The sequence below is a fragment of the Myotis lucifugus genome, unplaced genomic scaffold (assembly GCF_000147115.1).
Source record: "Myotis lucifugus unplaced genomic scaffold, Myoluc2.0 scaffold_11, whole genome shotgun sequence".
Classification (NCBI taxonomy): Eukaryota; Metazoa; Chordata; class Mammalia; order Chiroptera; family Vespertilionidae; genus Myotis; species Myotis lucifugus.
In genome coordinates, this window is record NW_005871059.1 from 11775878 (window position 1) to 11788440 (window position 12563).

The 12563-nt window shown below is 39.7% G+C and overlaps 1 long non-coding RNA gene across 1 annotated transcript; it reads right to left on the minus strand.

Moving 5' to 3' along the window:
- Positions 1-10262: 10262 nt before the first annotated feature.
- Positions 10263-12307, minus strand: LOC106696298. Its single transcript, XR_001347221.2, has 3 exons — positions 12098-12307; positions 11925-12008; positions 10263-11849 (listed from the first exon to the last, which is right to left on the minus strand). It is a non-coding gene; the product is annotated as an uncharacterized LOC106696298 (long non-coding RNA).
- Positions 12308-12563: the final 256 nt, after the last annotated feature.

Sequence of the window (12563 nt, forward strand, 5' to 3'; positions counted from 1 at the left end):
TATCCTTGGGTAGGGTATTTTTTAAAAGGTACATCGTTTCATGCAAATACACTGCCGGAGGGGCTGAGGGGGACTGGGGGACTCCAGTGTGGCTGAGGGGACTGGGCACTGCAATCTTGTGGCTGTCGGCGCAGCCATCTTGTGAGGGTCAATTAGCATATTCCCTCTTTATTATATAGGATAGGTTTCAAGTGTACATTTCTATGATACACAATCTGTATACTGGATTGTGTTCCCATTACCCAAAGTCAAATCATCTTCTGTCACCATATATTTGGCCCTCTTTACCCTTTACTCCCCTCCACCCGCTTCCCTCTGGTAACCATCACACTGTTGTCTGTGTCTATGAGTTTCAGTTTTATATCCCACATATGAATGAAATCATATGATTCTTAGCTTTTTCTGACTGACTTATTTCACTTAGCATAATATTCTCAAGGTCTATTCATGTTGTCACAAATGGCAGGATTTTATCCTTTCTTATAGCTGAGTAGTATTCCATCATATATATGTACCACATCTTCTTTACCCAATCCTCTTTCGAAAGGCCCTTTGCTGAAAGTTTTTTGATGACTGCTTCAATTTCCTCCATAGTTATCAGCCTATTTAGATTTTTTTATTCTTACTGATTGAGTTTTGGAAGGTCATATTTTTCTAGAAATATGTCCATTTCTTCTAGGTTGACCTGTTTGTTGGAATAGAGTTGCTCACAGTATTTTTTTTTCAATTCTTTGTATTTGTGTGGGGTCTGTTGTTATTTCACCTCTTTCATTTCTGATTTTGTTTATTTGGGTCCCCTCTCTTTGCTTCTTGGTGAGCCTGGCTAGAGGTTCATCAATCTTGTTTAGCCTTTCAAAGAACCAGCTGTTGGTTTCATTGATCTTTTGTATTGGTTTTTTTTTGGGGGGTCTCTATGTCATTTATTTCCACTCTGATCTTTATTATTTCCTTCCTTCTGCTCACTCTGGGCTTTGCTTGTTGCTCTCTTTCTAAATCTTTAAGTTGTAGAGTTAGATAATTTATTACCAGTTTTTCTTGTTTTTTGAAATAGGCCTATAATGCTATGAACTTCCCTCTCAGAACTGCTTTCACTGTGTCCCATAGATTTTGGATTGTTGTGTTTACATTGTCATTTGTTTCCAGGATATTTTTTATTTTTTATTTGATCTATTTGGTAACCTAATCATTGTTTGATAACATGCTATTTAGCCTCCAAGTGTTTGAATTTTTGTGATTGTTTTTATTGTAGTTTATTTCTAATATTATGCCATTGTGATCTGAGAATATGCTTGATATGCTTTCAATCTTCTTGAACTTGAAGACTCTGCCTATGTCCCAATATGTGGTCTATCTTTGAAAATGTCCCATGTGCACTTGAAAAGAATGTATATTCTGTAGCTTTGGGGTGGAATGTTCTGAAGATGTCAATTAAGTTCATATGACCTAGTGAGTCATTTAGGATTGCTGTTTCTTTGCTGATTTTTTGTCTAGAGGATTTATCCAGTGAAGTCAATGGAATATTAAAGTCCCCTACTATGTATGATTATATTGCTGTCAATCTCCCCCTTGATATATTCCAGAAGTTGTCTTATGTATTTGGGTGCTCCTGCATCGGGTGCATCTATGTTTACCAGAGTTATATCCTCTTGTTGTATCGATTCCTTTAGTATTATGAAGTGGCCTTCCTTGTCTCTTGTTATGGCCTTCACTTTTAGGTCTATTTTGTCAGATATAAGTACTGCTACCCCAGCTTTTTTTTTCATTTCCATTTGCCTGAAAAATATTTTTTCATCCCTTCACTTTCAGTCTGTGTGAGTCCCTTGTTCTGAGGTGGGTCTCTTGTAGATAGCATATATATGTGTCATGTTTTCTTATCCATTCAGCCACTCTATGTCTTTTGATTGGAGCATTTAGTCCATTTATGTTTAAGGTTATTATTGATAAGTACTTATTTGTAGCCATTTTTCTTCTTTATGCCTGTCTTCCTTCTTCCCTTTCTATTCTTTTTACAATAGTTCCTTTAGCATTTCTTGCATTGCTGGCTTGGTAGTGATAAACTCCCTTAGCCTTTTTTTGTCTGCAAAGCTCCTGATTTCCCCTTCAATTTTGAATGATAGCCTTGCTGGATAGAGTATTCTTGGATTCAATCCCTTGCTTTGCATCACTTTGTATACTTCATTCCATTCCCTTCTGGCCTGGTGTGTTTCTGTTGAGAAATCATTTGATAATCTAATAGGAGATGCTTGTAGGTAACTCTGTGTTTCACTCTTGCAGCCTTTAAGATTCTCTCTTTATCGTTAACATTTGCCATTGTAATTATGACATGTCTTGGTGTGGGTCTTTTGGGGTTCATCTTGTTTGGGACTCTTTGTACTCGTGTGACTTTTTCTTTCCCATATCAGGGAAGTTTTTTGTCATTTTTTCTTCAAATAGGTCCTCTAATCCTTGCTGCTCTTCTTGTCCTTCTGGCACCCCTATTATACATATGTAACTTTATTTCATGTTGTCCCAAAGCTCGCTTAGGCTCTCCTCCTGATAATTTTTTTTCTCCAATTGCTGTTCAGATTGGGCTTGTTTCTCTGCCCTATCTTCTAACTCACTAATTCAGTCCTCCACTTCTCCTAGTCTACTGTTGAAACCTTCCATCATGTTTTTTATTGTAGCTATATCACTTTTGATTTCCTCTTGATTCTTACATAGGTTGTTGATTTTCTTGCCCATCTAGTTTATGAACTGTTTGACTATTACTCTGAATTCTTTTTCTGACATATTGCATGCATCTGTTTAATTAGTTTCTTTGGGGGGGGAATTCCCCCTTTTCTTTCCTTTGGGGGTTGTTTCTTTGTCTCCCCATTTTTGCTATCACTGAAGTGTCCAGGCACCAAGTTGTGCAGGGCCTAAGCTGCAACAGTGGGCTTCACAGGAGCATCGCACATGCCAAGAGTCACAAGCGAGCTGGGGAGCCAGGGCACATGGCTGCTGCAGGTCAGCAGGAGCCCCACGTGCACCAAGAGTCACGGGAGAGCCCAGACACGTGGGACCTGTGCTGCTGTGACAGGTCGGTGGGAGGGGAACGTGCTCTGGGACTTGGGAGCCTGCAGCCAGGAGGACTGTAGTCTTGGTGTCCGTGGGTCTGCAGCTGCAGTAGCAGGTCTTTGTCCAGAGTGGCTATAGGTCCCCGGTTTGCATTTGATGCCAGTCTGGGTGGTGGTGAGGCTGGGCTTCTAATTACAGCAGTTCTGCCCTTCAATATGGCGTGGTTTCTGTGTCAGCACCACTGGCTGCCCAGGAGTGCTTGCAGTAGTAGCGGGGGCTCCTTGTCTAAGAGAGCCCAGTGCACCAGCCCCCAAAAGTCCTGCAGGATCTAACTGTCCCTCACTCACACACACACACTGCACATGTCCACACACTCCCCTTTCGGTCCCTCACTCTCTTACACTCTCACTGCCATCCTTCCAGTCGCCATCTTCTATCTCCCAAAAGGCACTTTGGTCGTCTCCATATTTTAGACACTGTGAATAATGCTGCAATAAACATAGGGGTGCAATATATCTTTGTAAATAAATATTTTCAAGTTTTTTTGTTAGATACCCATAGGAGAGATTACTGGGTCATATAGTAACTTTATTCTTAATTTCTTTTAGGAACTGCCATACTGTTTTCCATAGTGGCTGTACCAGCAGTGAATGAGAGTTCCTTTTTCTCCACAACCTCTCCAACACTTGTTATTACCTGTCTTATTAATAATAGCCATTCTAACTGGTGTGAGGTGGTATCTCATTGTAGTTTTGATTTGATTTTCCTAATAGCTAGTGAAGTTTAACATCTTTTCGTGTATCTATTAGTCATTTGTATGATTTCTTGGGAGAAGTGTCTGTTCAAGTCCTCTGCCCATTTTTTAATTGGATTGTTTGTTTGGTATTGAATTATGATCATCAAAACAGCATGAATTGGCAGAAAAACAGACACAGACCACTGGGACAGAATTGAGAGGCCAGAAATAACAGCATATCTATAAGGGCAAATATTTTTGACAAAGGAGCCAAAAACACATAATGGAGAAAAGGAAGCCTCTTCAATTAATGGTGCTAAGAAAATTTGAAAGCCACATGTGAAAGAATGAAACCAGATTACAGTTTGTCCCCACAAAACATTATTTCAAAATGGATCAAAGACCTAAATTTAAGATCTGAAACAATAAATTACTCAGAAAAAAACATAGGTACTAAATGTATGGGCTTTGGTCTTAGAGAATATATTATGAATTTGACCCTGAAGGCAAGGGAAGTAAAGACAAACATAAATAAATGGGACTATATCAAACTAAAAGTCTTCTGCATAGCAAAAGAAACTGCCAACAACACAAACATGCAACCAACCAAATGAGAGATGATATTTGAAAATAACATCTCCAACAAGGGGTTAATATCCAAAATATACGGAAATGTGTTTTTTAAAGACATTTACATAGTCTATAAACTAGACCATGTTTAGCAGTTGAACAATGTGTGACTATAATATTGTTCTATTAGAATGGACAATGTCTCAAAAACTACTTGGAATATGTATGAATGGAGATTCCTCATCCACATAATCTTAAAATCATAAGTAAACAAGGACATACAAAAGCAATAAATTAAATGAAAATGTAAGGTTAAGTGTATTAAAAACGTGACATAATTTGCTGCAGAAACTAAAATGTAGCATAAAACAATACCTTCCTAGTTACATTCCAGTAACTATTCCAAGGTCCTTCACCATTCGCTTAGAAAATTCAGTTGTACAATCACACTGCATTAAAATATGACAAAATCAATTAAGTTGAACCATATGAAATTGTTGCTATTTGACTGTTTTTGACCTGCAAAAAAAAGCAATTTCACGGGTTACTTTAATATATATTTGTTTTAATCATGAACTCATAGCCCATTGAGGCTCTTTCAGGAAAACAGATATCCATATTTCCTTAGTTATATTTTTGGCAGAGGCAGACAACCCTGGTAGGAGAGATGGATTCTGGAGTCATGGTCTTTTGAGATTGTCCACAAATACAAACAGTTTCTGATCTAATGATTTCATTTGCAGCATAATTATATTAACTAGAGTGTTCTGTTCTTCTCAATCTTTGTAAAAATGATTCTGCCAGTTCTGAAGAACAGATTTGTAATACTAACTGTAAAAAAAAGATCAGAGTGGGAAAGAATGAGTTACTGAGAGCAAAAAGAAAATAAAGTGATTGAAGATGGTTTGGTTTATTCATTTCATTCACAAAATATTGATTGAGTGCCTGCTATGTCTTATAGTGTCTTCATCTATGAAACAGGGATGACCACTCTCTCAGGGTTGTTTTGAGGATAAAAGAGTTAGAATATGGAAGGCACTTAGAACAGTGCCTGGCACATAGTGAGTGCTATGTAGTGTTTGCTGTCGTCATTATCAATAGCCAGAGCATATGCTTAGCACCAGAAAGAGAAGCCATTTAGACATAGGACTGTTTAGATTCAAAAGCAGACTTTGCCTCACTTTGTTTTTCTTACCTGAAAATACAATAGTAATTTACTTGCCACTATATGCCTTCAGATTGAAATCTATCACTGGTTGAGTAAAGACTCTAATTCTGAGTTGCTTTTACATCTCTTGTTCATCTAAGCATGTCAGAAGTATTGAGCATTTTTAAACTGTTGTTGCTTCAGTACTTTGCAGTATATGCAAGCAAACACATATCTTGAAATAGAATAGGTATTTCTTATAGGGGAAGGTAACACATTCTTAGATGTAGTATATCCTTACGGGTGGTAGCTGCTGAGCATTCTGTCACCTCTGTGGCCAGGGCCTCAGCAGCTCCAAGAAGTCATCTTCTGGGACCTCATCGATTCCATCCCTAGGCCTGAGGTCCAAGAGAAGCTGGGAAGTTGAGGTTTCAGAATCTTTGACAAGTATTCTTCATCCTCTTACTGGCTTTTTGTCAGCTCTAGGATGTTCATACCTCTTTCACGTTAAGTTTTTCTCGAGAAAACTATTAGTGACTCTTTCCTTGCATTCCATAAACTCTAAACAACTGGGTGAATGAAATCACTGCCTCTGCAGAGTGGTCAGAGGACTATCAAGTGGTCATTTATCTCCTTCCAAGCTGTTGGACTCCGCTGTGCTTCATTCCTACTCCCTCTCCTCTTAGTCTTCAGGATCTGTAGTGACGGGTGCTTGAAGGCAACCTTGGCTTTCACTATAATTCCTGAAGGCTTCCCACCAAGTCAGAAATGGACATAAGGCTCATAGTTATGTTTTCACTCACAGGTCACAGAGAGTTCCCTTGGAAGTCAGAAGCAAGTATATTTATGGTTATATTCTGTTTACAAAACTTCTTAATTTCCAAAGTTTTATGTCTAAAATTTCAAACAGGTAAGAACTGTTGGCAAACTGGTTCATTGAGTTTCTAGGGTGAGGGGCATGTGCTAAAAACCTTGGCCTTGCTGACAACTGCCAGTATTCAAAGAGGGAATACCGGAGGCCTGGCAGGAAATGAGGAGAACATGTGATTCACACAGACCTCTGAAATGCAAGTACCATCTCCTGCTCACAGGTAATGTGAGTGAATAAATAAGATCGTGCCCTAGCCGATTTGGCTCAGTGGATAGAGCATCGGCCCGGGAATCGACGGGTCTCTTTCACATCGATATTTCTGTCTCTCTGTCTCTCCCTCTCCCTTCCACTCTCTCTAAAAATCAATGGAAAAATATCCTCGGATGAGGATTAACAAAAAATAAACAAAAAATAGGTCATAAGCAGGCAGGCAGTCCTGCTGACAAAAATTACATAGTGTAAACAAGTCTCTTTCTTATGAAGCCACTGATAGTTGAGCTCTACTAACTGATCCTAATGTTCAAGGATTGGGAGTTTTAAATGCTGGGCCTTTATACTTCAGCTATCTGTTCCTTTCTATAATAAGCTCACCTTGGTTACAAATGGTTAGTGACCATTAGCAAATAGGACATGTTTGCTTTTCCTAAGTCCCATACTTCCTGCCAGCTTGTTGCCACCAGCTTCCAAAATGAAAAGTTTGTGAAATTGCAGATGAAAACACTTTCAGGTGGAAACACCTCTAATCTGGGCAGAATGAACTTTAAACATTTAACTTTACCAAAAGAAACATAACAGAAGTATAATTTAGACATTTGCTAACATTTCTTCTTAGCAACCCACATTATCTAAATCCTAATCTCAAGAATCTGGAGTGGATGTTCCAGATGTTCATTGTAAGCATCACATTTTAACAAAGGCTTCAACCAACCAGAAAACATCTCGAAGAGGGTCTGTAGCCAGGACAGAGGGGAAATGTGGAGGGAATCCAGGATTCAGTAAAGCCCTGAGAGTTGCCATATCCGAAGGAAGTTCCTATGAATGAGGACATGTGTTTGTTGCTTCGAAGAATGGAATTAGGACACTAATTAGGACACTATTTGGGAGTTGCTAGAGTTCAGTTCCAAGGGAGGAAAGCTTTCTGTAATTAAGTGGTAGCTCTTAATTAGTGGTAGCTCTTAGTTCTTACCCATATGAGGTACTGAGTTCCCTGCCCCAGGAAGGGTTCAAACATAGGCTGGTTTCTGCTGCGGCTTTTACAGAGAGAATTCCTCCTCTGTGGAACAGATGGTCCTAAGGTCTCTTATACCACTAAATGTCTACCATGAAAAAACAGTATTTGAAATCATCTTTGTTTCCCCTTTTTCCTTTTCTTTCAGGCTGTTCACTAGTTAATAACTCATGCTCTGTTGTTGTTGTTTTTTAAATAAATTGCCACTGACCTACCTCTGTGGATAGCTAAGGGGAGCCAAGTAGTGCTCTTTCCTGAATCTGATAAACAGGAACTTAGAAATTCTCACGTGAATTACTTAGCATGAGATAGATAGTTCTGAGCTCGCACCCTTACAAAAATCATTTGAAGTCTAGAAATGTCATCTTTTTTTTTTTAATTTCCCCTTTTCATGCTACCTTGCCTAAGCAAGTCCCTTTCATTATCCTTTTCCTTAATGAAGTTTTGGGTTGTCAGAAAAGGGAATATTGCAGACAAATAAGGCTCAAAGTCATCTTGTTTCCATAAATCTCTTCTGACTCAGAGCAGAACTAGACATTACTGGAACAACTGTGTATCAGAGGAGTGCAAATTAATAATAGATTAGGAGCAGTCTACATTGGAAAACATTGCCCATATCACCCTTCAATCTGAATAACATTGTTTGTTCTCATCCCAGTTACCCAGAAAACCCCAAGGCAGTTAGCACTGGAATGGAGGTTTCTTTGCTGGCGGTAGCAGAGGAAGCTGTTAAATATAACTTAGCCAGGACCTCATTTCTTGCTGCAATCGAGGTCTCAGGTATGCCTAAATCCAAAAATCATATCTTTGTGCTTTTCCAATGGGTAGAAAAAGTGAAAATGGCATGCAAGGAGGTGGGCGGGAAGGGGGATATCTTCATATCCCCAGGACCTTGCACAGTGTGCCTCACCCAACTTGAATTTGTCATGAACAAACAAATGCATTGAAAAACATGAGCAAAGACATAGGCATTTAAGTGCACACTATACTTAATTGGGAAAGGAATGTGAATGACTCTAAAAATATTTCCATATGTAAGGATTTCTAGAATGTAAACTCCATGAAGCCAGGGATTTTTATCTTTTTTTTCCCCACTGATATGTTCCCAGCACCTAAAACAGTGTCTATCATATAGCAGTTGCTCAATAAATATTTGCTGAGGATATGCAGGAATACATGAATCTTAAAAATTATATAAATTAGTGCCCAGAAATAAACCCACACAAATGTATTTAACGGATCTTTGATCAAGGCACAAAGGCAATTCAATGGACAAAGGATCATATATTCAACAAATGGTGTTGGAACAATTAGATATCCATATGCAAAAAAAAAAAAAAAAGATTCTAGACAAAGACCTTCCTCCTTTTACAAACATTAACTTAAAATGGATTGTAGATCTAAATTTAAACTATAAAACATCCAGAAGAAAACATAGAATAAGTGACCTTGGGTTTGGCCATGATTTTTTAGTTACACCACCAAAAGCACAATGCAGAAAGGGGTTCATGGCCAAGGATGGGTTAAATGCCAAATCTCTGAGATGTACAGGGACTTGCACTGGGAAGAGAAGGCCAGAAAAAAGGTGGCTGGGCAGAGTCCACCAGGAGGAGCCTGGAAACAGAGGGCAGAGGGCAGGTAGAGACCAGGAGCCTGTGGCGGTTATGAGGCCTTCGGGTTACACTTTACTGACAATGGGAAGCCATTAGTTTTATGCAGGTGACTGATAGGATTTGATGCAGTCAATAAATGTCAGTTAACTCTGAATCTGAATGACATTTTGATGGTAGATCGTGGGCGCTTTCACTTTAAAAAAGAGAGCGCAGAAGGAGAAAATGAGTTGTTTGGTTTGGGGGAGGGGGTGCTTTTGTTTTTTATTTTTGCATTTGTTTTCTTTTCTTGGGAGTTTGGAGTAAAGCATGAGTTTATTCTGAGGAAGACTAACTTTGAGTCACCTGCACACGTGGAGATGCCAAGGTGATGGTTGGGAATATATGTCGAAGGATTGGGGGAAAGGCTAAAACTCAAGAATTCACCACTCTCATAAATTAGAATCGGAGGGAGAATTAGCCGAGGGAGAGTACAGACTACAAAGAAGGGAAGCCAAAGACAGAGTCACGGGAAGTGCAGGCATTTAGAGAGGGCAAAGGAACAATGTTGAGAGATAGGAGGGAATGGGGAAATTACAACTTTGGTCAAGCCCAAGATAACCTCTAGCTAAGGAATAGAAAACCTAAAGTGGGAAATTTCTGGAGATATAGGAACTAGAATGAAGACTTGAGGTCAAAGGAATAATATAAAGAATTCAGTAGAAGCAATACTGTGTTTTCTGTGTTGCCAAAACCAGGTGCCATTGAAGAAGCCAGTTAAGGCCATGGCAGAGCTACGGTCAAAAAGAAATTGGGTTCCTGATAATTTGTCTTACAAAAATACTTGAGGAAATGCCCAAGCATATAACTATAAGATGTCCATCAGTGCACTTACCATAGCAAAGATTTTTAAATCATTTGAATCTCCAACAATAAAAGCTTAATTAAATTAATTTTTTAAAAATATATTTTATTGATTTTTTACAGAGAGGAAGGGAGAGAGATAGAGAGTCAGAAACATCAATGAGAGAGAAACATCGATCAGCCGCCCCCCACACATCTCCCACTGGGGATGTGCCCACAACCCAGGTACATGCCCCTGACCGGAACCGAACCCGGGACCTTTCAGTCCGCAGGCCAACGCTCTATCCACTGAGCCAAACCGGTTTTGGCTTAATTAAATTAATTTGATTGTACCCATACCAAGCAAAATTTGGCAGCCATGAGAATAAGGGAACATGTTCACGTTATGTTAAGCAGGAACATATTAAAAAGGGATCAAATGTATCCCATGTTTACAAATATACATGTACATATTTATAAATTTATACATATAAATTCTTAATTTTTCTTTCGCATTCATGTTTTCTCATTTTCATCATGGACATATATTTCTTGTGACATTTTAAAAAGAAAAGTGTGGAAATTCTATTACGAGCACATTCACTCTCACTGTTATCAGCATCACCCTCAGGAACAGAGAGGCCTCTAGGCTATCACTTCTGTAGAGACTGAAGCCTCATAGAAAAGTAGTTAGGATGGAATGGTGAGAATTAAATGAATATTATCTCTCCAATAATGTTATAAGGACAGGCACAGTGGATAAGCTCAGACAGGAACTTTCAAAAATGTAGTTGAAATAAGGAAGCAAAGCCAGATGAATACAGCTGAAGATGAATAGGCCCACGGGATGTCTATCAGGCTGAAATTGGGGAACGGTAGCGTCTGTGACCGTAGAATAATAATAGCTCTTCAACTCAGTCACAGAAAAAGGAACTCATCAACCTTGTGAACCTTTACACTGTAATTTTAAATGTTTAAAAGAACCAAATTAAATTATGTAGTTGTAAAGTGGGATGAATTTTCTGAATATTTTAATACTGCTAGGTATAGAACAGATGTTCCCTTACGGAAGCCATGTTCGGTTTGTATAGAATCTGAAATACAAAAATATAATTGTCTGAGCAAGTGTCCTTCAATAAGTCTGCCTTTTAAATGCCATTCGAGATTAGGTGGAAGGTATGCTAGAAAATCATTATTGAAGTTTCCAAGTTACAAGGATTTAGTAAAGACCCAATATGTCTGGCCCGGGTAGCTGGTAAGCATAAATATCTGTGTCACATCTGTATTTCCAGGGAAAGTATGGGGCAGTGCCTAAGGATTCAGTTCTGAGACCCCCAGCTGAGGTTCAGAAAAGCCCAGAACTGATCTCAGAATGCCTAAACTCAGCCTGCCTTTGACAGAGAAGGCTCCAGGTTTAGTTCATACCTTGCCCTCAATTCCGGAGCTATATCCGTGGTAGATGGTCTCCCTCTGCCTGCTGGAGTCCCACTGGGCTCTCAGGGTCAGAATTCCGAGAAGTCAGAGACTCCACTGAGAGTGGGAAAGAATCCTGAGCAGGTGCAGCCCCTGCCGCCTCCTCCCACCCCAACTTTGTGGATCTGTTTCCAGGGAGGTGGGTGATTCAGTGCAGGGCAAGGAGTGGAGGGAAGCAGCACACAGTAATTATGTCTTCCTTGAACTGCTGCAGGCAAAGCCCCTGACATTTATATCCAAAAATGGCTCATTCTGATCCCACAGTCTTCCCAGAGGAAAGTCTGTCATGTCTTCATCACTTTCCATTAAGGGCAAGGATCTGTTCTTCACAGGAGATGGCATCATCAGTGGCCTGCCTTGCATTCAGAAATAGAATAGGGTTAGTCACTGCGCCTGGCACTGCCCACCCAAATCCTGCTGCCCCCACATACCTCCTGTGCTGCCTCTCTTCAGTGCACATCTGCTCCCAGGGTCTGCTTCAGGCTGACCAGTCTTCTCACAGTCAGGGCACCGGGCTGGGGCAAACAAGTCCAGCGAACCGTGATGAATGCCCCACCCCTCCATTGCCTCCCTCTGCCCTTATGAGCTGGATTAGCACCCTTACCCGGCTAAATGCTTCCAGAATGTTCTCTCTACAAAGAAGTGGCTGAAGTAGAATCCATTCATCTCAGAGTTAGTTCTCTGGGCAACTAGCCAGCGATACTTCCTGACAGCTTTCAGGTTTGCAAAAACTTCAGATGCTTCAAAAGATTCAGAGGAAATTACAGACATGGCTACTCCAACCCCAAGACATACACCTGGACCGAGAACACCCAGTGTAATTTTAGTTCAAACACTCATACTCTTGCAGCATCATGCTCATCAAACCAGAGATTTTGTAATAACAAAGTCTGCTATTTGAACTCACAAATTTGGCCATCTGACTTAATTAGTTATGTTCCATATGCAAGGACATTCTTAGGAGTGTTTTTGGAAGTTGTTTTTTCTTGTGCGATTTGATTCTTGTTTTATTTTGTTTTTGTTCCTCCTTCAAAGCCAACTGAGATTTTATAGCTGATGTTTTCAGATGC